The following is a 25960-nucleotide window of genomic DNA, read 5'->3' on the forward strand; positions in this document are numbered from 1 at the left end:
TTTACCTCTCCGTTGTCTCGCCTCCGTCTCCGCCACTCCTTCACCACACCGATGTCCAACCTCCGCCTCCTCCGCCGCAGCTCCTCCTCCATGTCCACCACCACGTCGCCGCCCTCGCGCTCCTGGTCCCCCCATTCGGCCTTTGCCGCGGCCACAGAGCGCGTGCGCGCCGGGACGCTCAGCCAAGACGATGCACACCACCTGTTCGACGAATTGCTGCGGCAGGCCACCCCGGTCCACGAGCGCTCCCTCAACGGCTTCCTCGCCGCCCTCGCGCGTGCTACGTCCTCTGCCGCTTGCATCAGAGATGGTCCCGCCCTCGCCATCGCCCTCTTCAATCGCGTGTGCCGAGAACAAGCCGGCCCGCGGGTGGCGCCTCTCACAGTCCACACCTACGGCATCCTCATGGAATGTTGTTGTCGGGCGGGTCACCCGGAATTAGGGCTTGCCATATTCAGCCGTCTTCTCAGGACGGGGCTCAAGACAAACGAGATAGTCGGCAGCACCTTCCTCAAGTGCCTCTCCTACACAAAACGGACGGATGAGGCTCTGAACGTGTTGCTTCATAGGATGCCCGAGCTCGGCTGTGTGCCTAATGCCTTCTCATACTCCATTGTTCTGAAGAGCTTATGCGACAATAGCATGAGTCAGCGGGCGCTTGACCTGCTCCAGAGGATGGCGAAAGAAGGAGGTGGCTGCTTCCTTAATGTGGTGACATATAGCACGGTCATCCATGGCTTCTTTAAGGAAGGTGAAATAGGCAAGGCATGCAGTCTGTTCCATGAAATGATGCAGCAAGGGATTGAGCCCGATGTGTGGACGTATAACTCGATTATTGATGCATTGTGCAAGGCCAGAGCAATGGACAAGGCAGAGCTAGTCCTTCGTCAGATGGTTGCTAAAGGTGCTCAACCCGATACAGTGACATATAATTGCATGATCAATGGATATGCCACATCTGGGCGGTTGAAAGAGGCTGCTAAAATGTTCAGAGAAATGAAAAGCCGGGGTGTTACACCAAATATTGTTACCTGCGGCTCGTTAATGACTTCCCTTTGCAAGCATGGAAGAAGCAAAGAAGCTAGACAAATATTTGATTCCATGACTGCCAAAGGCCACAGAGCTAATGTCGTCTCATACTCTATTTTGCTTCATGGGTATGCCAATGAAGGATGCTTTGCTGATATGATTGATCTCTTTAATTCAATGAAAAGCAACGGTATTGCAGCCGACTGCCATGTTTTCAACATATTAATTAATGGATATGCTAAACGTGGAATGATGGATGAAGCTGTGCTGATATTACTGAAATGCGGGAAAAAGGAGTGAGTCCTGATGTAGTCACCTATACCACTGTAATAGCCGCACTTTCCAGAATGGGTAGGTTGACCGATGCTGTGGACAAATTTGATGAGATGATTGCAATGGGAGTACAGCCAAGCATACCTGTTTATCAGTCCCTGATTCAGGGTTTTTGCATCGATGGTGATTTGGTTAAAGCCAAGGAGCTGGTTTCTGAAATGATGAACAAAGGTATTCCTTGTCCTAACATTGTGTTCTTCAATTCAGTAATAAACAGTCTGTGCAAAGAAGGAAGGGTTATGGATGCACATGATATCTTTGACTTGGTTATAGACATAGGTGAGAGGCCTGATACCATTACATTTAGTTCACTGATTGACGGATATTGCTTAGTCGGCAAGATGGATAAAGCATTCGGAATGCTTAATGCCATGGAATCAGTTGGTGTTGAGCCTGATATTGTTACTTACAGTACACTGCTTGATGGCTATTTTAAAAATGGAAGGATAGACGATGGTTTGACTCTGTTCAGAGAAATGCCGCGAAAGAGAATTAAACCTGACACTGTTACATATGGCATCATACTGGATGGGTTGTTTCGTTCTGGGAGAACTGTTGCTGCATGGAAAATGTTCCATGAGATGATCGAAAGTGGAACAACAGTGACCTTTTCCATATACGCTATAATACTTGGAGGTTTTTGTAGAAATAATTGCGCAGACGAAGCTATCACCCTGTTCCACAAATTAGGTGCAATGAATGTGAAGTTCAATATTGCAATAGTCAATACCATGATCAATGCAATGTACAAGGTTGGGAGAAGAGAAGAAGCTAAGGAACTATTTGCTGGAATATTAGCCCGTGGGTTGGTGCCTAATGAATCTACTTACGGAGTAATGATAAAAAATCTTCTAAAAGATGGAGTAGTGGAAGATGCTAACAATGTGTTTTCATCAATGGACAAGAGTGGTATAGTCCCCAGCTCCCGTCTCATCAATGACATCATCAGATTGTTGTTGGAAAAAGGTGAGATCGCCAAGGCCGGATATTATTTGTCTAAAGTTGATGGGAAGAGCATATCACTTGAAGCTTCAACTACTTCATTGATGTTTTCTCTCTTCTCAATGAAAGGCAAATATAAGGAGCACATGAAATTGCTCCCTGCCAAGTATCAATTTTTCGATGAGTTGGTTGACTAGTTGATACGTTGCATATGAGACTAATTCCTCAGAAAGCACAGTTTTATTGCTTGTGTAAAGCCCTCCTGCCTGCTTAAGATATCCAATCTTATGCATGATGCTGCACTCTCTATAGGGAAAAGGTATGTGATGTAGGAACCAAATCAGATTGACTTCGAAATACCTGTCGAAGCTAAGTCTTCTGGAAACAATTTCAGTGATTCTGAAAACCAACAACTATTTTGAAACAAGCAAATAATTTTATGAGATAGTTATATGGAAATTCCATTGCAGCATTTGTCAAAGTACACCTCTTTGCGAGCATTACAGTTCCGTAAGTGGAGAAGCTCATTCCCATTGAAATCAAAGCATTTGCATCACCTGAGGGACAACCTTTCTAACATGGATGGTTGTGCCGCTTTTTGGCTGTGGAAAACGGCAATGGTTGTTGACCCACCTGTGACTTTATAATCTATGTAAAGCAGTCCCATTCCTTTATTTGAATGTATTTTTAGCAATGCCACCCTCAGTGGTCTGGTATGTATGGAATGCTGGATTTACTTTTAATTCTCAGTGCTCATGCCGAAGTCTCCTATATTCTATGCTGCTTCAGTTGTACTGGTGGAGCTTGTTGCGTAATGGTGAGAAAAGTTTTTCCAGTATGATTTCTTTCTGCTTAACTTCATTTAAGATTCAACTATTTTTCCTCATGATTTAAGTAAAGTTATGGCCAAGAATTTACTGGTGTGAACTTTCACTTTAGTCAACGAGTTCCCAACTTTCTGTTTTTTATTTTCCTTCACGTGAGTAGTTGCTCTTTATTTTCCCTCCGCATGATTCTATTCTACGAAAACTACTAATTTAATTTGGCAAAGAGGAACTGTGGGAGCAAAACAAGTTATCCTAACATACCGACAAATGTATAAGTTATTTCATGATCACCATGAAACTGGATAACCAACACTCAACATTAATCCAGCATATAATATAGGTTCATTTATGTTTTTCATACTATTGTATTTATAGTTTAGAATTAACTATTCTTGGGGACCTCTCTTAGTTTCCTTTTCACTTGAGTCCTCATTTTCACTTTCACATCCCCCCTGCACTTTCTATTCATTTCTTTGTTTCTTTTCTTCATAAAAATTCAGATTATACTGTATATATTTCTTGCGTGCATTTTCTGGTCAGTTCAGTAAACTTTGCTGAAGCCTGCAAAACACTTAAAAAAAAACATGTGGCCGTCAACACCGAATATTGCAAAAAAAAAAACTGAATAATGTAGATGTAAGTAAAGTGAAACTATGGCTACTCACTCTTGAATTTAGATAATTCAGCGCATCTTGTGAGTATCCTTCCCCCAACACTTTGTCCAGTTAGTATTTTTGCCTCAGCAGGGAAAGATTCAACCCACACAGTCTCCGACCCCCTTTTATAAGGTCCAGTTAGTATTTTTGCCTCCACATAGTGGAGCTCTTTAAAGCACTGTGCGAATGAAGTTACATTGTTATGCATATATAAAATATTGCACAACCTGTGACTTATCTATCCCTTTGCATCTGTACTTAGTTGGCATGGACAGGAGTGCCTTGCACACCGGACTTCTCTCCATTTCATTGTCCTCCATTTTCCCATTTTTGCTCTGATTTCCCATCAGGTTTTGTCATGCAGTACTTATACCTATAGGTTTCTTTGTTATTTCTTTGTTGTCGGAGGTGCCAGCTTTGCAGAGTGAGAGCTTGCCTGCCTGTTGATGTTGATGTTAATCTTGTCAGTAGTCTGAAATGTTTTTCGCCGAGGTTGATGTGAATGTTTCTGCTAATCTGAAATATTTTCCTCTCATCTTGCATTATGATTTTTATTTCCGCTAATCTGAAATATTTTACTCTGATCTTGCATAAGATGTTCGAGGTCAGGCTGTCGTAAGGATATGAGTGGGTCCATGGAGGGTCCTTTTTGTGGGCAGTTATGCTAAGGTATCATCTGAATAATGCTTTCCTGTCTATTTTTTCTTAATCTATGTAGCTATTTGAAATTGTAGTCATAGTCATGTTCGATTCCTGACAAGTGTCTTTTCGTAGTAATGTTGAGTGTAGACACAAAGAGACAATATAAGTCGTTGGATTGTTATACCCTCTACTTTCTTACTCTGCTGCTCTGTAAGATGAGCAGACTGAGGTTCATAAATTACCATGCCTGGGAGTATCCCGTCCCACTACTTTTTTCTACTCCCTAAAACGTCTTATATTAGTTACAGAGGTAGTATTTGGCAGTCTTTCCTTTCATTGAAGCATCAAAACTAAACCAACTTTGCCATACTAGAGCCATATCCGCCAAATTAGTTCTAGGTCGTCTTGTGTATCATACAGATACAGTTATGCTTTTCTCTATCCACTAGGCCTACAGGTGTTCTAGGTCGTCTTGTGGCATGATCACGTGTGGTTTTGAGCACCTGTAGTATTCGATTATGCTAAATCCTTGTGTTGATTTCTTGCAAAGAAAGAGTAATACCCTTTGGAGATATAAGTTTTTTTTAGCCCAACTGTGGTACGAGTCTATAGCACACAATGCACACGTGCTCATCGATATGGGACTAAAACACACACGATCCAGAGACAGCGCAGGTGATCAGACATCTCATCCCAAAGGTTGACCCAGAAACCATTCCTCTTTCCGCTGCAATTTACACCCGTCTGAATTATTCCTGCAGCAGATGACCATCGCCTGGACCAAAGGCCCCAAAGACACAAAGGCTCCTATTTACAGAGTAAAGCGCACACACCGTTGCAATGAGCCTTTTCCCTTGCAGGGGAGAAAGTTCTGCCTTGATGGACGAAACAAGCAGAGCATATATTCCTCCGGTCTACTTCAGTCCATCTCTATGCTTTCCATATAATAACATCATTTTGGATGCAGTACCTATTGCTCTGTGTGGTGTGTGCCCAATCTTTCATTAGTTAATAAACGGATGTTAATTAGGTTTGTTATAAATGCATCTGTCACTGGAATTTTAAGTACTACCAGGTGTACCTTAACGCGGAGTATGTTGTGGTAGTGTGGAGTATATAAGACCAGCTATGTAGTGGATATGTACTACTCTTTAGTTAGGTATCATACATATACAAAAAAGTAAATTATGTACTCGTTTATATGTGCAAATACAAATCCATATTTGAGAATTGAGATATATGCTACCACATATTAGTGTACGAGGCATGAATGTATCTACACCCCGGTTGTACGATGTAGTTTTACTTTGTCACTAAAATTTATTTTTTATCTTTATATTTACAAAGTAGATTTGTTTACATAGAACTGGGAAAAGGAGTATATTGTCAAAACAGGTCTTTCAACAAACATATGTACTACCTCTGTATCAAAATATAAGACGTTTTATGTACTACCTCTGTACCAAAATATAAGACGTTTTGGGGCTAAACTAGACTACAAAAACGTCTTGTATATTGATACGGAGGGAGTATTTTACCGGGTTTGTCTCAACTATTGCTTCTAAAATTTGAAGTGCTTTCTGTATTGGAGCCAACGAGTAACTTGGCAATCAATATATGCAACTGACCTTGCATTGCATGATTACTAGGAAGCAAAAAGAAGTGTCTGGTTTAATGACACTGACTAACCCATTAGCTTACCACCAATTACAAGACCACATCAACTGAAACAACATGGCAGATTGGAGAGAAAGGAGTAAACACCTAAGGACAAAATAGTTTTTTCAAGACAGGCTTCAAGAAACCAGGGGCACCCCCTGACTCCATTTGAGACACCAGAGGCTTCCTTCCTTCCATGCACACATATCCTTCCATGTAAGCACCACTTGGAAGTTGCTCAGAATTAGAATGCTATCATCATCAACAGGACAGCCGCATATGCTGCCATGGTTCCTTGTGTCCATGTCCACAAGAACAAGCACAAACACAAGGAGACACATCAGCAGGTGACCAAAAGGGAGCAGAGCCAACATGAAGACAGGTCATTCAGAATTTGTTCTTCTCGTTTATGATCACAGGTCACTTGGCACTGATCTCCCCCTTTATGGTTTCATAGTTTTGTATTTTATGGCTACCAGAACAAGCAAGTTGTGTGTATCGACGGTCCACGTGTCGGTCCAGTGGCATGTTCTTATAATGTATCATCTCTGTTTTGAATTATGAGAAGTTTTGGATATTTAAATATGGACTACATACGGACTGAAACGAGTGAACAACACACTAAAACGCGTCTATGCACATCCCATTCAGAAAAAGATGGAACATCTTATATACTTTCAAATTACCATGGTTATGATGTCTTACTGTACAGAAACAGAGTTTTGGATCAGGTAATGGCATGCTCCTTTATGCCATGATATTACCTTGGGGCTGTCAATCAAAAGGCATCACCAAGCATGCATGATGCATCCTTTTTAACTTGCCTACACTTTTACCGTGAAAACTTTGCAAACTAATCCAAAATGGAGCTTTTTCAGTTCAGAAAGGAATCGATGCAAAGCGCGGACAAAGCTTATACTACTGCTAATTAACAAGAACAAAAAGCGGAGCTCTCACCACGTTCGCCTTTGCCGATGATGCCGAGATGCTGTAGTAGCCGTTGTTCTGTGGCCCGCCGCCCCTGCCGCTGCCGGTAATGCTTCCGGTGCCGCCCGCGCCGGATGAGGTGGTGGCGTTGTCCTTGGGCAGGCGGTAGGCGAGCTCGTACACCGGCGTGCCGTGGGGGCTTGAAGAGGCCGTAGTTGCGCTCCGAGGAGGGGCCGGGCTTCATGTTCTCGTTGAAGAGCGTGAACATGTAGACGCGCAGCGCCCCGTCCGGCCGCAGCGGCGTGCCCTTGCCCTCGCCCACCAGCCGCATCACGTTGCCGTTGTACCTCGCGGCGTCGCACCCGTCTCGTTGCCGTCGCCGGCCGACGGCCACCCGGTCTCCGACACGCGCACCTCCACCGCGCGCGCCGCCGCGCCACGGTTGGCCGCCGCGATCGCGTGGTACACGGCGTCCACCTGGGCCACCAGCATGTTGGGGTAGCGCAGCCCGGAGGACGGGTCAGGGACGCCGTCGTGGCCGGGCTCGAGCAGGGCGTACTCGAGCTCCACGCCGGCGGGGTCCTCGGCGTACGCGAAGTAGGGGTAGGCGTTCACGAGGAACGGCGAGCCGGTGCGCGCGTGGAAGTCGAGGATCGGACAGAGCACCGGGAGGAGGTCCTTGCGGAAGTATGCCGACGAGGGCCGGTAGGACGTGGCGAGCACGCCGAGGTTGTGCGCGGTGGTGACCGCGACCTGCTTGTCGAGGCCGAGCTGCGCGAGCGCGTCGTGGATGCACTGCATGGCCGGGAGCAGCGACGGCGTGAGCGCGGAGCTGTTGGCGCCCGTGAGCACCTCGTTGCCGACGGTGAGGACGGCGATCTTGGTGGCCGGGAGCGCCGGCTGGATGACGGAGCGGACCCAGGCGGAGGCGCCGGAGGGGGTGGGGACGGCGGCGAGGCACTCGTCGGGGACGCCGACGATGAGCTCGACGCCCGTGTTGGCGAAGGAGCGGAGGGTGGCCGGGTCGGCGTCGTAGAGGCGGACGCGGCCGACGCCCAGGCCGGCGAGGAGCTGCAGGGCGGAGGTCGTCGGTGGGAGGTTGTTCCCCACCCGGCCGTAGTTGATGCCCAGCAGCGCCGACGGCGTCGCCTCGGGCGCGGCCGGCAGAAGGAGCACGAGCAGGAGGAGAAGGAGCGGCATTGTCTTGTCAGGGCTTGATGGCTTGGAGTGGGCTCACCTGGGCAAGTGCTCTGTCCTACCCGTTGTGCAAACCAGATGATTTCTTTCCTAGAGAAATCAGCTGCCTAGGCCAGCCCTCCGATCTGGCACTGGTGCCCGTTCGATCGCAGCAAACTCAGTCCATCGTCTTTTTCCCCTCTGGTCTTTCATCCACCTCGCGCATCATTGACCATCTACGTAGTGGCATCTGTGCCGGCGAACTCAAAACTATGTTCAAATTTGTCACTTCATGGTCCATGTGTTTGGCAAAAAGTACTTGAGAAAGCCAAATGTCGTTGACACCACCAAACTTTTGGCATTTGAAGAAGTATAAGAGGATTTCTCAGTATGCTCGATTCCATCGATTGCATGCACTAGATATTGCAGAAGTGTTGGTAGCAGGTGGTTGGTAGGTTTGCAAGGGCAATACCAAGGTCATAACAAAGAGACCACAATCATGCTAGAAGCAGTGGCATCACAAGACCTGTGGATTTGTAACTCTTTCTTTGGCATGCCAGGGTCTCACAATAATATTATGTGCTTCAACAATCTTCGTTATCTGCAAAACTTTGTCATGTGTAGCCTTCAAAGTGCAACTATACCACTAATGGGCACAACTACCAATAGTGTCTATCCTCATTAGCCGATGACTGACTATCTCCGAGCCAAAAGGTAACATGAAAAGTCTCTATGTCCAAATGCATGAAGGTTCTAGGAAGGTTGTGGAAAGGGCATTTGGAGTGCTCAAATCTCCTCAGGCTATTGTTCGTGGACCTGCAAATATGTGGGATCTCTATACACTGTGGAAGGTGATAATTTGTTGTGTGGTCATGAAAAATATAATTGTGAAGGATGAGGATGATGGTGTCTGTAATGTTGATTTTAAAAACCATGGCCCACATGTCCACCTCCTAGAACAAGAGGCAAACTAGGTTGCACATTTTCTTGAGATTGCATCGGTAACTTCCAGATTGAGAAGTGCATCAACAACACCTAAATGATCTTGTGGAGCATTTGTAGATACAACATGGAAACCAATAGATTGGTTGTATCCTTTGATTTTTTCTTATGTTTGAACTATGTCCTCTAAATAGTATTTATGTTTTAAGAATGTATGGATTTCTAATTTTGCACTGTGTATTTACACGTTTAAACTATATCTTTCAAGTGTTCAAGTTGGTTGAAGAAAAAATGGGCAAAAATGCAGACCATGCAAATGGGGGAGGCTGAATAGGGGATGCCATTGGGCGTTGGTTTTTCATGGACAAATGAGCCATGCCCGCTGACATGAAATATGGGATCTCATTTGATGTTAAACTTATCTAAATTTGACCAAGTTTACTAAGAAACATAATGATTACATCTACAATATCAAATCTGGTATCATTAGATAAATCATTAAGTGAGATTTCATATTTTATTGGTGTTATAGATGTTGATATATTTCTTAATGAATTGGGCAAACAGAGAAAAATTTAACTTCAAAAAAAGTTGATACACCTTATATTTACTAAAAGAGGGGGGGGGGGGGTGCTAGGGCTTAGATGGTTTAAAATACATGGAATATCTAAATGGGCATGTTCCCTCATTAGTCTTTTCCACTCCTTGTTGCGGGAATGAATCTGACAGTAAGGGAGGGGTAGGATGGAGGAGCATTGTCTAGCTACATCACAAGTGTGACAAAAGAGATTTACGAGTGCAAGACCCTCTCGGAAGAGTTAAGGACCTACGTCTCAAGCTGCTAGAGCTGTTTTCTTATGTCTGGATAATTATCAACGATTGCGAATCCCTAAACAAGTGCTACGGGGTGGCTTATATAGAGTGAACCCTTGAGCTAGCCCTTTACATGGAGGAATTGATTATTATGTTGATTACAAGCGTTACTACAAGTAACTGAAGGTCTAATGGCTAATAACGCTAGGCATCGTGCTCTTCGACCGCTTCAGGTCCTGCGTGGTCTCTTCGTCTCCCTTAGCCGAGTGCAGGTGGGGTAGTCGAGTGACTGCGATGCGACCGACTGGAATAAGGCTTGGTGAGCACCTGAGTGCACCCGTAGCCCAGGAGCCTTCTTATCTGTTGATATGGGGCCCTAGATTTAGTCCAGGATGTCTGCTCCTTGACCCTACTCGTAGTAGGTGACTCCATCACTCCTTACCTTCAATTGTGATTTTTTTCCGCATTAATTGCTAAATCTAGAAAGTCAAGATAACTTATTTCTTAAAATTGATGAATCTTTGTTATGTCTTAGATAGCTTATCAGGTGGGGCTTGGTTAAAAATGGATGAATCAATAGTAATTCATCCTTTTTTTGCGATGTAATCGGTAATCTAGGTTTTTAAAGGATCTTAACAATTAGGTTCATCCCTGTGAAGGCTGTAAAATAAGACTTTTTTATTAGAGAATCCAAAAAGAAGCTTTAAGAAGAATGAGAGAACAACCTTCGAGGAAGAAGTCCATTTTTCATCCTAGTTGTTTTCTTAACAAAAGAAAAAACTTTGTGAACCGTTCAAACACCGGTGTTGAGTAGTGTGATTGTATTAGAAAACATAGGTTAGAGTAGGAAATATTTTGGTTTGCCTTGTACTTCAAATAGATCATGTATTCCTATATATATGCCCACGAGACTCAAGCAATATAACAACTATTTCACTAATCTTTCTCTCCCTTCTAACATGGTATCTATCGCAAGTCGATCCTAAACCCTAGCCGCCGCCGCTTCCGCACCCGTGCGCCGCCCCCGACGCGGTCGGCCTCCATGACCGCTGCCGGGGGCCGCGCCGCCCGTACCTAGAGTTCGTCCGCCGGTCGTGTTGACCAGCTGCTCTTTTCTCGGTTTTCTCTATCCCGCCAGTCATCTTGATCGCGCGGTTTCTTTTTAGTTTTTCGGTGATCGGTTTGCGTCGGTCACCGCCGTCGTCGACCCTGAGCGCCTCTCCTCCGACCTCGGCGCGACCAGCCGGCCTCTCCTCCGACCCGGCGGCCACACGCGTCGAGGCGGCCCGCCAAGGCCAGTCGCCGTCCACGCGTCAGTCCGCCCGTCGCCCTGCGTCGGCCGTCACCGCCCTGCTCCAACTGGGACACCTGCGTCGCCCCGACCCGGCGGCCTCGTGCCATGCGATGGCCAATCATAGTCGTCGCTCGCGCGCCGGCCCGCCCATCGATCCACATCACCCACCTCCGCCGCGTCTGCACGGCGGCCCGGCGGTCTACCTCGTCGGCCTCGTTCTCGGCTGCGTTGGGACGGCTGCGTCGGCTGCCTCAACTCGGGCGCCGCTGCTCCGTTAGTCGCTTGGGCCTCGCTGCCCGGGTGCCGGCGTTGCTTTGGCAGACCGGGTGCTGGTGCTGACAAGCTCGTCCGCACGACGTCCCATGCCGTCCGTCATTGCCGGCTTCATCTCAGACTCCGCTGTAACCACGCCTCCACTGAACGGCGTCCCCGACCTCGCGCGCGATTGGCTTGATCACCCGCTCGCCGCCGCCATCCGCCTCATCTACGCCGCGCAACCGACTTGGCACGTCGGTTACGCGCGCCTCCGCAGGTCTCGTGAAGATCGTCCCCGAGTTCAGCATGCCTCTCCATCGATTGAGCATCGAGCTGCCGCTGCATCTCCCCGTCGGGCCGCAGCGTTGCCGCCCCGTGGTTCTCCTCGTAGCTGCATCGATTCGTGCATCGCCACTGCGTCACCCCTTCGGGCCGTAATGTCACGATACGCGGTCCCCGTCGCCGCTCCGAGGCCGTCCCCGCGGTTGCACCAACTCGTGAACCGCCGTTGTGTCGTCCCTTCGGACCGCAGCGTCGCGGTCTGTGGTCCCCGCCACCGCCCAGAGGTCTTCCCGCCGTCGCCCCGACCCGTCTGCCGCCGCCGCGTCGCCCCTTCGGGCCGTAGTGCCGCGGCCCGCGGTCCGCTCCGCCGTCACCGCGCGTCGACCTCCCGTGGTATGCGCCGCGCCGTCTTCCTTGGCGCGGGAACGCCACCGTCCGCGCCAGTCTTCGTCATGCTGTCATGGTTCTTCGCCTACTTTGAGCACCGCCTCCGCACTCCTAACCTAGCCGCCGCCGCTCTTCTTTGGCCGCCGCCGCCGCTACCTTCGTAGCCGCCGCCGCCCGTCCACCCCCTTCGTCTTCGTCCAAGCACCAGCCCGTCGCCAGCGTCGCCATCATCTACCCAGACCACTTCTTCTACTCCGACCACCGTTGGTGACACCGGCCCCGCGCCGATGGATGCCGCAGTCGCCGTCGAGTTCTTCTCTGCTGGCCCCTTCGACTTCTTCGACGTGGCGTACAGCTCGTGCAGGTCCCTCGTCTACGCATGCCCGGTGCTAGCAACACCGTGTTGAAAATATGCCCTAGAGGCAATAATAAATTGGTTATTATTATATTTCCTTGTACATGATAATTGTTTATTATCCATGCTAGAATTGTATTGATAGAAAACTCAGATACATGTGTGGATACATAGACAACACCATGTCCCTAGTAAGCCTCTAGTTGACTAGCTCGTTGATCAATAGATGGTTACAGTTTCCTGACCATGGACATTGGATGTCGTTGATAACGGGATCACATCATTAGGAGAATGATGTGATGGACAAGACCCAATCCTAAGCCTAGCACAAGATCGTGTAGTTCGTTTGCTAAAGCTTTTCTAATGTCAAGTATCATTTCCTTAGACCATGAGATTGTGCAACTCCCGGATACCGTAGGAGTGCTTTGGGTGTGCCAAATGTCACAATGTAACTGGGTGGCTATAAAGGTTCGCTACAGGTATCTCCAAAAGTGTCTGTTGGGTTGGCACGAATCGAGACTGGGATTTGTCACTCCGTGTAACGGAGAGGTATCTCTGGGCCCACTCGGTAGGACATCATCATAATGTGCACAATGTGACCAAGGAGTTGATCACGGGATGATGTGTTACGGAACGAGTAAAGAGACTTGTCGGTAACGAGATTGAACAAGGTATCGGGATACCGACGATCGAATCTCGGGCAAGTACAATACCGCTGGACAAAGGGAATTGAATACGGGATTGATTGAATCCTCGACATCGTGGTTCATCCGATGAGATCATCGTGGAACATGTGGGAGCCAACATGGGTATCCAGATCCTGCTGTTGGTTATTGGCTGGAGAGTTGTCTCGGTCATGTCTGCATGGTTCCCGAACCTGTAGGGTCTACACACTTAAGGTTCGATGACGCTAGGGTTATTAAGAAGACTTGTATGTGATTACCGAATGTTGTTCGGAGTCCCGGATGAGATCCCGGACATCATGAGGAGTTCCGGAATGGTCCAGAGGTAAAGATATATATGGAAAGTTGTTGTTCGGGTTCCGGGAAAAGTTTGTTTTTTCCGGTATTGTACCGGGAAGCTTCCGGAGGATTCCGGAGGGGTCCGGAGGTCCGGAAAATGTTCCACCACGTCCAATACAGCAGCATGGGCTGTAGGGGGCGCCCTAACCTTAATGGGCCAAGGGCACCAGCCCCCCCAAGGCCCATGCGCATGGGAGAGGGGAAACCCTAAAGGGAAGGGCCTCCACTTGACTTGGGAGGCACTCCTCCCCCCTTGGCCGTCGCCCCCAATCCTAGATGAGATCTAGGGGGGCGGCCCCCTCTCTCCCCACCTATAAATAGTGGAGGGGTGGGAGGGCGGCCACACCCTTGAACCTGGTGCAGCCCCTCCCCTCCAATACCTCTCCTCCTCCGCGTGAGCTTGGCGAAGCCCTGCCGGAGAACTGCCACTCCATCACCACCACGCCGTCATGCTGCTGTTGGACTCTCTTCCTCAACCTCTCCCTCCTCCTTGCTGGATCAAGGCATGGGAGACGTCTCTGTTCCGTACGTGTGTTAAACGTGGAGGTGCCGTCCGTTCAGCGCTAGGATCATCGATGATTTGGATCACGACGAGTACGACTCCATCAACCCCGTTCACTTGAACGCTTCCGCTTATCGATCTACAAGGGTATGTAGATGCACTCCCCTTCCCCTCATTGCTAGATTACTCCATAGATTGATCTTGGTGATGCGTAGAAAATTTTAAATTTCTGCTACGATCCCCAACAGTGGCATCATGAGCTAGGTCTATGCGTAGTTTCTATGCACGAGTAGAACACAAAGCAGTTGTGGGCGTGGATATTGTCAATTTGCTTGCCGTTACTAGTCTTATCTTGATTTGGCGGCATCGTGTGATGAAGCGGCCCGGACCGACCTTACACGTATGCTTACGTGAGACTGGTTCCACCGATTGACATGCACTAGTTGCATAAGGTGGCTGGCGGGTGTCTGTCTCTCCCACTTTAGTCGGATCAGATTCGATGAAAAGGGTCCTTATGAAGGGTAAATAGAAATTGGCATATCACGTTGTGGTTTTGGTGTAGGTAAGAAACGTTCTTGCTAGAAACCTATAGCGGCCACGTAAAAACTTGAAACAACAATTAGAGGACGTCTAACTTGTTTTTGCAGCATGTGCTGTGTGATGTGATATGGCCAAAAGGATGTGATGAATGATATATGTGATGTATGAGATTGATCATGTTCTTGTAATAGGAATCACGACTTGCATGTCGATGAGTATGACAACCGGCAGGAGCCATAGGAGTTGTCTTAATTTATTTATGACCTGCGTGTCAACATAAACATCATGTAATTACTTTACTTTATTGCTAAAGCGTTAGCCATAGTAGTAGAAGTAATAGATGACGAGACAACTTCAAGAAGACACGATGATGGAGATCATGGTGTCATGCCGGTGACAACGATGATCATGGAGCCCCAAAGATGGAGATCATAAGGAGCAAAATGATATTGGCCATATCATGTCACTATTTGATTGCATGTGATGTTTATCATGTTTTACATCTTATTTGCTTAGAATAACGGTAGCTTGAATAAGATGATCCCTCACTAAACTTTCAAGAAAAGTGTTCCCCCTAACTGTGCACCGTTACGAAGGTTCGTTGTTTCGAAGCACCACGTGATGATCGGGTGTGATAGATTCTAACGTTCGAATACAACGGGTGTTGACGAGCCTAGCATGTACAGACATGGCCTCAGAACACGGAAGACCGAAAGGTCGAACATGAGTCGTATAGAAGATACGATCAACATGAGATGTTCACCGTTGATGACTAGTCCATCTCACGTGATGATTGGACACGGCCTAGTCGATTCGGATCATGTTTCACTTAGATGACTAGAGGGATGTCTATCTGAGTGGGAGTTCATTAAATAATTTTATTAGATGAACTTAATTATCATGAACATAGTCTAAATTGTCTGTGCAAATATGTTGTAGATAAATAGCTCACATTGTAGCTCCCTGTTTCAATACATTCCTAGAGAAAGATTAAGTTGAAATATATTATAAGCAATGATGCGGACTAGGTCCATAGTCCGAGGAGTGTCCTCACTGCTACACATAAGGCTTACGTCTTTGATGCACCGCTCGATATGCAAACCCCTACAACGTCGTCTGTGGATGTTGTGAACACCTGACAGACACATCCTGATGACTACTTGATAGTTTAGTGCACCATACTTTACGGCTTAGAATCGGGATTCCAATGACGTTTTGAACGCCATAGAACATATGAGATGTTCCAAGAGCTGAAATTGGGATTTCAGGCTCATGCCCGTGTCGAGAGGTGTGAGACCTCTGACAAGTTCTTTTGCCAACAAGATGGAGGAGAATAGCTCAGCTAGTGAGCATGTGCTCAGAATGTCTGGGTGCTACAATGACTTAAATCAAGTGGGAGTTAAACTTCCAGATAAGATAGTGATTGATAGAGTTCTCTAGCCACTATCACTAAGCTACTAGATCTTCGTGATGAACTATGACATGCAAGGGATGGAGTTGATTCCGGAGCTGTTTGCGGTGCTTAAGACCGCAAAAGGTAGAAATCAAGAAGGAGCATCAAGTGTTGACGGTTTAACAAGACCACTGGTTTCAAGAAGTGCAAGGGCTAGAAGGGAAACTTCATGGATGGCAAACCAGTTGCCGCTCTAGTGAAGGAACCCAAGGTTGAACCCAAACCCGAGACTAAGTGCTTCTATTGTAAGGGGAACGGTCACTGGTAGCGGAATTACCCCAAATGCATGGTAGATAAGAAGGCTGGCAACTTCAAAGTATATACGTGTTGTTAATGTGTACCTCACTAGTACTCCTGGTAGTACCTGGGTATTGGATACCGGTTCAGTTGCTATTATTGGTGACTTGAAGCAAAAGCTACAAACTAAACGGAGACTGGTTAAGGGCGAGGTGACGATGTGTGTTGGAAGTGTTTCCAAAATTGATGAGATCACCATCGCACGCTACGTCTACCTTCGGGATTAGTATTGAACCTAGATAAATGTTATCAGGTGTCTACGTTGAGCATGAATATGATTAGATCATGTTCATTGCAATACTGTTATTCATTTAAGTTAGAGAATAATGGTTATTCTGTTTACATGAATAATACATTTCATGGTCATGCACCCTATGTGAATGGTTCATTGAATCTCGGTCGTGGTAATACACATGTTCACGCCAAAAGATGTAGAGTTAATAATGATAGTACCACTTTGTTGTGGCACTGCCGCTTAGGTCATATTGGCGTAAGATGCATGAAGAAACTCCATATCGGTGGATGTTTGGAGTCACTTGATTTTGAATCGCTTGACACATGCGAGCCATGCCTCATGGGCAGGATGACTAAGACCCCGTTTTCAGGTACAATGAAACGGGCAAGTGACTTGTTGGAAATCATACATACTGATGTGTGTGATCCAATGAGAATTGAAGCATGCGGTGGATATCACTATTTTCTCATCTTCACTGACGATTTGAGTAGATATAGGTATATTTACTTAATGAAGCACAAGTCTGAAATGTTTGAAAAGTTCAAGCGATTTTAGAGTGAAGTTAAGAACCATCATAACAAGAAGATCAAATTCCTACGATCTGATCGATGAGAATTTCTGAGTTATGAGTTTGGCAATCACTTAAGACATTGTGGAATTGTTTCACAGTTGAAGCCACCTGGAACACCATAGGGTAATGGTGTGTCCGACGTCGTAATCGAACCTTATGAGATATGGTGCAATCTGTGATGTTTCTTACTGATCTACCATTTTCATTTTGAGGTTATGCGTTAGAGACAGCTGCATTCACTTTAGATAGGACACCATTTAAGTCCATTGAAACAACGTTGTGTGAACATTGGTTCGGCAAGAAACCAAAGTTGTCACTTCTTAATGTTTGGGGCTACGATGCTTAAGGCTTCAGCGGGAGAAGCTCGAACCCAAAGCGGACAAACACATCTTCATAGGATACCCAAAGGTGACAGTTGGGTACACCTTCTATCTCAGATCCGATGGCAAATTGTTTGTCGCTAAGAACGAGTCTTTTCTCGAGAAGGAGTTTCTCTCGAAAGAATTGAGTGGGAGGAAGATAGAACTTGATGAGGTTGTCGAACCTTTACTTCAACCAGAGAGTGATACAACACAGAAAGATGTTTTCTGTGGCGCCTACATATGTTGAATAGGAAGTTAATGATAGTGATCATGAAGCTTCGGATCAAGTTGCTATCGAACCTCGTAGGTCGACAAGGATATGTACTACTCCTGAGTGGTACGGCAATCCTGTCTTAGATATCATGTTGTTAGACAACAATGAACCTACGAGCTATGGAGAAGCGATGGTGGGCCCGTATTCTGACAAATGGTTAGAAGCCATGAAATCCGAGATAGGATCCATGTATCAGAACAAAGTATGGACTTTGGTGGACTTGCCCGATGATCGGCAAGCCATTGAGATAAATGGATCTTTAAGAGGAAGACGGACGTGGGCGGTAATGTTACCGTCTATGAAGCTCGACTTGTGGGAAAGAGTCTTTTCACAAGTTCAAGGAGTTGACTACGATGAGAATTTCTCACCCGTAGCGATGCTTAAGTCCGTCGGAATCATGTTAGCATTAGCTGTATTTTTCGATTATGAAATCTGATAGATGGATGTCCAAAACAAGTTTTCTTACCAGTTTTCGTAAGAAAAAGTTGTATGTGATACAATAAAAGGTTTTGTCGATCCTAAGGATGCTAAAAGGTATGCTGGCTCCAGCAATCCTTCTATGGACTAGAGCAAGCATCTCAGAGTCGGAATACATGCTTTGATGGAGTGATCAAAGTTTTTAGGTTTATACAATGTTTGCTAGAAACTTGTATTTACAAGAAAGTGAGTGGGAGCAGTGCAACATTTCTGATAAGTATATGTGGATGACATATTGTTGATCCGAAATAATGTAGAATTTCTAGAAAGCATAAACGGTTGTTTGAAGAGTGATTTTCAAAGGAAGACCTGAATAAAGCTGCTTACATATTGGGCATCAAGATCTATAGAGATAAATCAAAATGCCTGATGATACTTTCAAAGAACGCACACCTTGACATGTTTTTGAAGGAGTTCAAAATAGATCATTCAAAGAGGGGGTTCTTACCTGAGTTGTAAGGTGTGAAGTTGAGTAAGACTCAAAGCTTGACCACGGCAGAAGAAAGAGGAAGGACAAAGGTCGTCCCCTATGCTCTTGTCATAGGCTCTATACGGTATGCCATGCTGAAGTACCGCACCTAATGTGTGCCTTGCCACATGTCTGGCAAGAGGGTACAAAGGTGATCTAGGAGTGGATCACCAGATAGCAGTCAAAATTATCCTTAGAGGAATAAGGAAATGTTTCTTGGTTATGGAGGTGATAAAGAGTTCGACATAAAGAGTTACGTCGATGCAAGCTTAACACCTATCCGGATAGCTTTGAGTAGAGATACCGGATACGTATAATGGAGCAATAATTTGGAATAGCTCTAAGTGGAACGTGGTAGCAGCATCTACGATATAAAGTTTTGCGAAATACATAGGGATCTGAATATGGCAAGACCCGTTGACTACAACCTCTCTCACAAGCATAACATGATCAAACCCAGAACTCATTGAGTGTTAATCACATAGTGATGTGAACTAGATTATTGAGTCTAGTAAACTCTTTGGATGTTGGTCACATGGCAATGTGACCTGTGAGTGTTAATCACATGGCGATGTGAACTAGATTATTGACTCTAGTGCAAGTGGGAGACTGTTGGAAATATGCCCTAGAGGCAATAATAAATTGGTTATTATTATATTTCCTTGTTCATGATAATCGTTTATTATCCATGCTAGAATTGTATTGATAGGAAACTCAGATACATGTGTGGATACATAGACAACACCATGTCCCTAGTAAGCCTCTAGTTGACTAGCTCGTTGATCAATAGATGGTTACAGTTTCCTGACCATGGACATTGGATGTTGTTGATAACGGGATCACATCATTAGGAGAATGATGTGATGGACAAGACCCAATCCTAAGCCTAGCACAAGATCGTGGTTTGCTAAAGCTTTTCTAATGTCAAGTATCATTTCCTTAGACCATAAGATTGTGCAACTCCCGGATACCGTAGGAGTGCTTTGGGTGTGCCAAATGTCACAACGTAACTGGGTGGCTATAAAGGTTCACTACAGGTATCTCCGAAAGTGTCTATTGGGTTGGCACGAATCGAGACTGGGATTTGTCACTCCGTGTAACGGAGAGGTATCTCTGGACCCACTCGGTAGGACATCATCATAATGTGCACAATGTGACCAAGGAGTTGATCACGGGATGATGTGTTACGGAACGAGTAAAGAGACTTGCCGGTAACGAGATTGAACAAGCTATCGGGATACCGACGATCGAATCTCGGGCAAGTACAATACCGCTGGACAAAGGGAATTGAATACGGGATTGATTGAATCCTCGACATCATGGTTCATCCGATGAGATCATCGTGGAACATGTGGGAGCCAACATGGGTATCCAGATCCCGCTGTTGGTTATTGGCCGGAGAGTTGTCTCGGTCATGTCTGCATGGTTCCCGAACCCATAGGGTCTACACACTTAAGGTTCGATGACACTATGGTTATTAGGAAAACTTGTATGTGATTACCGAATGTTGTTCGGAGTCTAGATGAGATCCCGGATGTCACGAGGAGTTCCGAAATGGTCCGGAGGTAAAGATTTATATATGGAAAGTTGTTGTTCGGGTTCCGGGAAAAGTTCGGTTTTTTCCGGTATTGTACCGGGAAGCTTCCGGAGGATTCCGGAGGGGTCCGGAGGTCCGGAAAATGTTCCACCACGTCTAATACAACAGCATGGGCTGCAGGGGGCGCCCTAACCTTAATGGGCCAAGGGCACCAGCCCCCCAAGGCCCATGCGCATGGGAAAGGGGAAACCCTAAAGGGGAGGGCCTCCACTTGACTTGGGAGACACTTCTCCCCCCCTTGGCCGTCGCCCCCAACCCTAGATGAGATCTAGGGGGGCCGGCCCCCTCTCTCCCCACCTATAAATAGTGGAGGGGTGGGAGGGCGGCCACACGCTTGAACCTGGCGCAGCCCCTCCCCTCCAATACCTCTCCTCCTTCGCGTGAGCTTGGCGAAGCCCTGCCGGAGAACTGCCACTCCATCACCACCACGCCGTCGTGCTGCTATTGGACTCTCTTCCTCAACCTCTCCCTCCTCCTTGCTGGATCAAGGCGTGGGAGACGTCTCCGTTCCGTATGTGTGTTGAACGCGGAGGTGCCGTCTGTTCGGCGCTAGGATCATCGGTGATTTGGATCACGACGAGTATGACTCCATCAACCCCGTTCACTTGAACGCTTCCGCTTATCGATCTACAAGGGTATGTAGATGCACTCCCCTTCCCCTCGTTGCTAGATTACTCCATAGATTGATCTTGGTGATGCGTAGAAAATTTTAAATTTCTGCTACGATCCCCAACACACCGATGCGTGCCTTCCTCCATGACGTGTCCCCGGGCCTGGCAAGCCTGGTCGGCGCTTCGTCAACTTCGTCTTCGTCCGTCTACGCATGCCTGGTGCTGACAACACCGGTGCGTGCCTTCGTCCATGATGTGTCCTCGAGCTTGGCAAACCCGCCGTGACGCGTCGTCAACCACATCTTCTTCCCGGCGCGTCACTACTTCGACACCATTGCGCCCATGCTAACTCGGCGCCCCCTTGCGCCCGCGGCTCCACGGCGACTTCCTCGACACCGGCCACCCCGACTCGACATCGACCATGGCATTCTTTGCACGGGTACCTCGACCATGGCTCCACCACCCCACGCTCTTGGCTACATCATCGACAAACGACACAAAGGGCTACCGCCTGCTTTACGACTGGGGGGGGGGGGTCCGTCGGCTTGCTTTCGGATTCTTCTCCAGTCTCACTGTCTGCGTCGCTACCATTGTGACTGCGGGGGAATGTTGAGTAACGTGATTGTATTAGGAAACATATGTTACACTAGGAAATATTCTGGCTTGCCTTGTACTCCAAGTAATCATGTATTCCTATATATATGCCCACGAGGCTCAAGCAATACAACAACTATTCCACAAATCCTTCTCTCCCTCCTAACAACCGGGTTTGCTGATTCTGTCACGTATTAGGAAAACCGTGACGCTCTGGTTTGGATTCGACCAGTACAAATCTGGGTTTATTTTTTGCACCGTGGGTTTTTGGATACGTGAGAAAATCAACCAAAATGGGTGTTTGGAAGATTCACAAAGTATATTTTGCAACACAACTTTTTTACAGGCCTATTCAGCGTTCAGCGAACACAGTCAAGGACAGAAGCTTTTGATTGTGAAGAAGAGAGAGAGCATAGAAACCAGCAAAACTGAGCTTTTGATTGGGAGGAGGCTCTCAGTTGCGACTCCAAAAAGCTCTCCACCGTGTACGAACTCGACGGCCGCCGCTCCCCCCGCACCTCGTCGACGGTCCGCCGGTGTCCGGTCTCCGCTACCCCTCCTCCTTTACCTCGCCGATTTCCCGCCTCCGCCTCCGCCTCCGGTCCTCCTCCTCCTGCACTGCACCTAGCCGAATTCTGCTCTCCGCCACCGCTCCTCCTTTACCTCGCCGATGTCACGCCGCTATACCATCACACTGATCTCCCGTCTCCGAGTCCCCCGCCGCTGCTCCTCCTCCACCTCCATCTCGCCGCCCTCACGCTCCTGGTCTCCCCGCGACGCCTTTGCCGCGGCCACAGAGCGCGTGCGCGCCGGCACGCTCAGCCGGAAGATGCACACAACCTGTTCGATGAATTGCTGCGGCAGGGCACTCCGGTCCCCGAGCGCTCCCTGAACGGCTTCCTTGCCGCCCTCGCCCGTGCTACGTCCTCCACTGCCTGCATCAAAGATGGCCCCGCCCTCGCCCTTGCTCTCTTCAACCGTGTGTGCAGAGAAGAAGCCAGCCCGCAGGTTGCAGTGCCCACCGTTTGCACCTACAGCGTCCTCATGGACTGCTGCTGCCGCGCGCGTCGCCCAGACCTAGGGCTTGCCTTATTCGGCTGCATCCTCAGGACGGGCTTGAAGATAGACCAAATCACCGCCAACACCCTCCTCAAGTGCCTCTGCTATGCAAAACAGACAGAAGAGGCTGTGTACGTGCTGCTTCATAGGATGTCGGAGCTCAGCTGTGTGCCTGATGCCTTCGCATACAACATAGTTCTTAAGAGCTTATGTAAAGGTAGCAGGAGCCAGCGGGCGCACGACCTGCTCCGGACGATGGCAAAAGATAGAGGTGGCTGCTTCCCTGATGTGGTGACATATACCACGGTCATCCATGGCTTTTTCAAGGAGGGCGAAACAGGCAAGGCATGCAATCTATTCCATGAAATGATCCATCAAGGGGTTGAGCCCGATGTGGCGACGTACAACTCGGTTATTGATGCGTTGTGCAAGGCCAGAGCAATGGACAAGGCTGAAGTAGTCCTTCAGCAGATGGTCGATAAAGGTGTTCAACCTGATACAGTGACATATACTTGCATGATCAATGGATATTCCACATCTGGGCGGTTGAAAGAGGCTGCTAAAATGTTCAGAGAAATGAAAAGCCGGGGTCTTATACCAGATATTGTTACTTGCAACTCGTTCCTGGCCTCCATTTGCAAGCATGGAACAAGCAAAGAAGCTGCAGAGTTTTTCGATGCCATGACTGCCAAGGGCCACAAACCGAATATCGTCTCATACCGTATTTTGCTTCATGGGTATGCTACTGAAGGATGCTTTCCTGATATGATTGATGTCTTTAATTCAATGGAAAGCAATGGTATTGCAGCCGACTGCCATGTTTTCAACATATTAATTGATGCTAAACGTGGAATGATGGATGAAGCTATGCTGATATCAAGTAAAATGCAGGAACGCAGAGTGAATCCTGATGTAGTCACCTATTCCAGCATAATAGCTGGACTTTCCAGATTGGGTAGGCTGACTGAGGCCATGGAAAAATTCAATCAGATGATTGCCTTGGGAGTACAACCGAACAAAGCTGTTTATCACGCGCTGATTCAGGGTTTTTGCATAGATGGTGATTTGGCTAAAGCTAAGCAGTTGGTTTATGAAATGATGGACAGAGGTATTCCTCGTCCTAACATTTCGTTCTTTAGTTCAGTAATAAAGAGTCTCTGCCAAGAAGGAAGGGTTATGGATGCACATGATATCTTTGACTTGGTTATAGACATGGGTGAGAGGCCTGATGGCATTTTATTTAATTCACTGATTGATGGTTACTGCTTAGTCGGGAAGATGGATAAAGCATTAAAAGTGCTTGATGTCATGGAATCAGTTGGTGTTGAGCCTGATGTTTTTACATACAGTACACTTGTTAATGGCTATTGTAGAAATGGAAGGATCGATGATGGTTTGACTCTGTTCAGAGAGATGCCGCGTAAGAGAATTAAACCTGACACTGTTTCATATCGCGTAATAATGGTTGGGTTGTTTCGTGCTGGGAGAACTGTTGCCGCAAGGAAAATGTTCCATGAGATGATCGAGAGTGGAACAATGGTGGACATTTTCACATACAATATAATACTAGGAGGCCTTTGTAGAAATAATTGTGCAGACGAAGCGATCGCACTGTTCCAGAAACTACGAGCAATGAATGTGAAGTTTGATATTACCACACTCAATACCATGATTAATGCAATGTACAACGTTCAAAGAAAAGAAGAAGCTAAGGATTTGTTTGCTACAATATCAGCCAGTGGGTTGGTGCCTAATGAATCTACTTACAGAGTAATGATAAAAAATCTTCTGGAAGAAGGATCAGTGGAAAAAGCTGACAGTATGTTTTCGTTGATGGACAAGAGTGGTATAGCTCCCAGCTCTCGTCTGTTAAATGATATTATCAGAATGTTGTTGGAAAAAGGTGAGATCACCAAGGCCGGAAATTATTTGTCTAAAGTTGATGGGAAGAGCATCTCACTTGAAGCTTCAACGACTTCATTAATGTTGTCTCTCTTTTCAAGAGAAGGGAAATATCGGGAGGACATGAAATTGCTTCCTGCAAAGTATCAATTTTTCGATGGATTTTGTTGATTTTGCACAAGACTCTGCTCAGGAAGCTTGAGTTTTTGCTTGCATAAACCCTCCTGCCAGTATGACCGTATAAGAAATCCAAACTGCCTGCTTGTAGCATTGGGGTCATTTAGCGGTGTGTCAAAATCACAAGAGTGTGAAATGTCTATGAATCTTTTAACCTTCGATGGGAGTGGAAAGGTAGACCAAGTAGTCTAACACAGACTAGTTGGAGAACTTTTTGGGGGTAAGGACTTCTGATGGCGACTGGAAGGTATACAATATTTTTCTAGCAGCCACCGGACATTTTTTAATCTTTGTAAAACAGACACTTTCCTTCATATGAATGCATTTTTAGAAATGTTAATCTTAGTGCTCTGGTCATAGGTCCGTATGAAACTGTGGGTTTACTTTTACTTTGCAGTGCTCACGCTGAAGTCTCCAATACTCTATGCTGCTGTCAGTAGGATCTGTAATGAGCACCAAGGCTGAGTGCAGAGAAATGGGAGGCTGTACTCCACAAAAGCAGTATTCACAATTTTGCACTGACTGGAATTTTTGGCAGGACACAAGCTTGGCTACAACGAATTGGCATCAGGTATGAAGCAGTCATTTGCTTTCAAGCTCGGCTACAAGGAGGATCTATCTACTTCCGGAAACAAATATGCCATGATGGGTCTGCACTCTTCGGTGCTGTTTATGCACCTGTTGAAGAAATATGTCAGTTACGTGAGGATCGTGTTCATTCTGCACTCTTCTGTACAGTGTTTCTAAATATCACAATAAAGTGAACATCGTCATGTTTTTCCTCAAAAATGCAGCCTCACTTCCTTTATTGCAGTTAGAAGATTTGACAATTCAGTTGTTCATCAGGAAGTTCAGGGAGGCTGTTTTCTTTAGCTCGTGATCACTGATCAGTAGTTCGGTTGTTTCATTCTTCTCTTTTATAGTATGACTGAATGCAAAGTTTTGTGTGTTTGTTATTGTTGCTCGTTTGCTTCATTTAAACGGTATTGTTGTCAGGATTTATTTACCATCTGTTCTGACAAGGTAAAGGCCCTACTCACCTTCTTTCTGAGAAAATTAATTGAAGCTGCAAAAGTATTGATGCATCTGCGTGAGGTTGTCCTGCCTCTGATTGTATCTGTTGAACTCAGTAATGCTTCTTTTTTTTTTGGCAAACTAGTAATGCTTCTCCTACAAACTTTCTTGTCATACATGCTCATTGTCTAAACAACTCTTTTGCATACATACATTTGGTGAAATCCTGATTCCTTTTTGTATGAGCTGATATATTGTTTTCCATACATTGGCACCATGGATTAT

At 46.6% G+C, this 25960-nt stretch overlaps 3 pseudogenes; 2 read left to right on the top strand and 1 right to left on the bottom strand.

Moving 5' to 3' along the window:
* Positions 1–2644, top strand: LOC123188485 (protein Rf1, mitochondrial-like; annotated as a pseudogene).
* A 3540-nt stretch (positions 2645–6184) lies between these two features.
* On the bottom strand, positions 6185–8247 carry LOC123188490 (glucan endo-1,3-beta-glucosidase 11-like; annotated as a pseudogene).
* A 13689-nt stretch (positions 8248–21936) lies between these two features.
* Positions 21937–25636, top strand: LOC123188496 (protein Rf1, mitochondrial-like; annotated as a pseudogene).
* The last annotated feature ends 324 nt before the right edge of the window (positions 25637–25960 follow it).

This window comes from Triticum aestivum, chromosome 1A (genome assembly GCF_018294505.1).
Source record: "Triticum aestivum cultivar Chinese Spring chromosome 1A, IWGSC CS RefSeq v2.1, whole genome shotgun sequence".
Lineage (NCBI taxonomy): Eukaryota > Viridiplantae > Streptophyta > Magnoliopsida > Poales > Poaceae > Triticum > Triticum aestivum.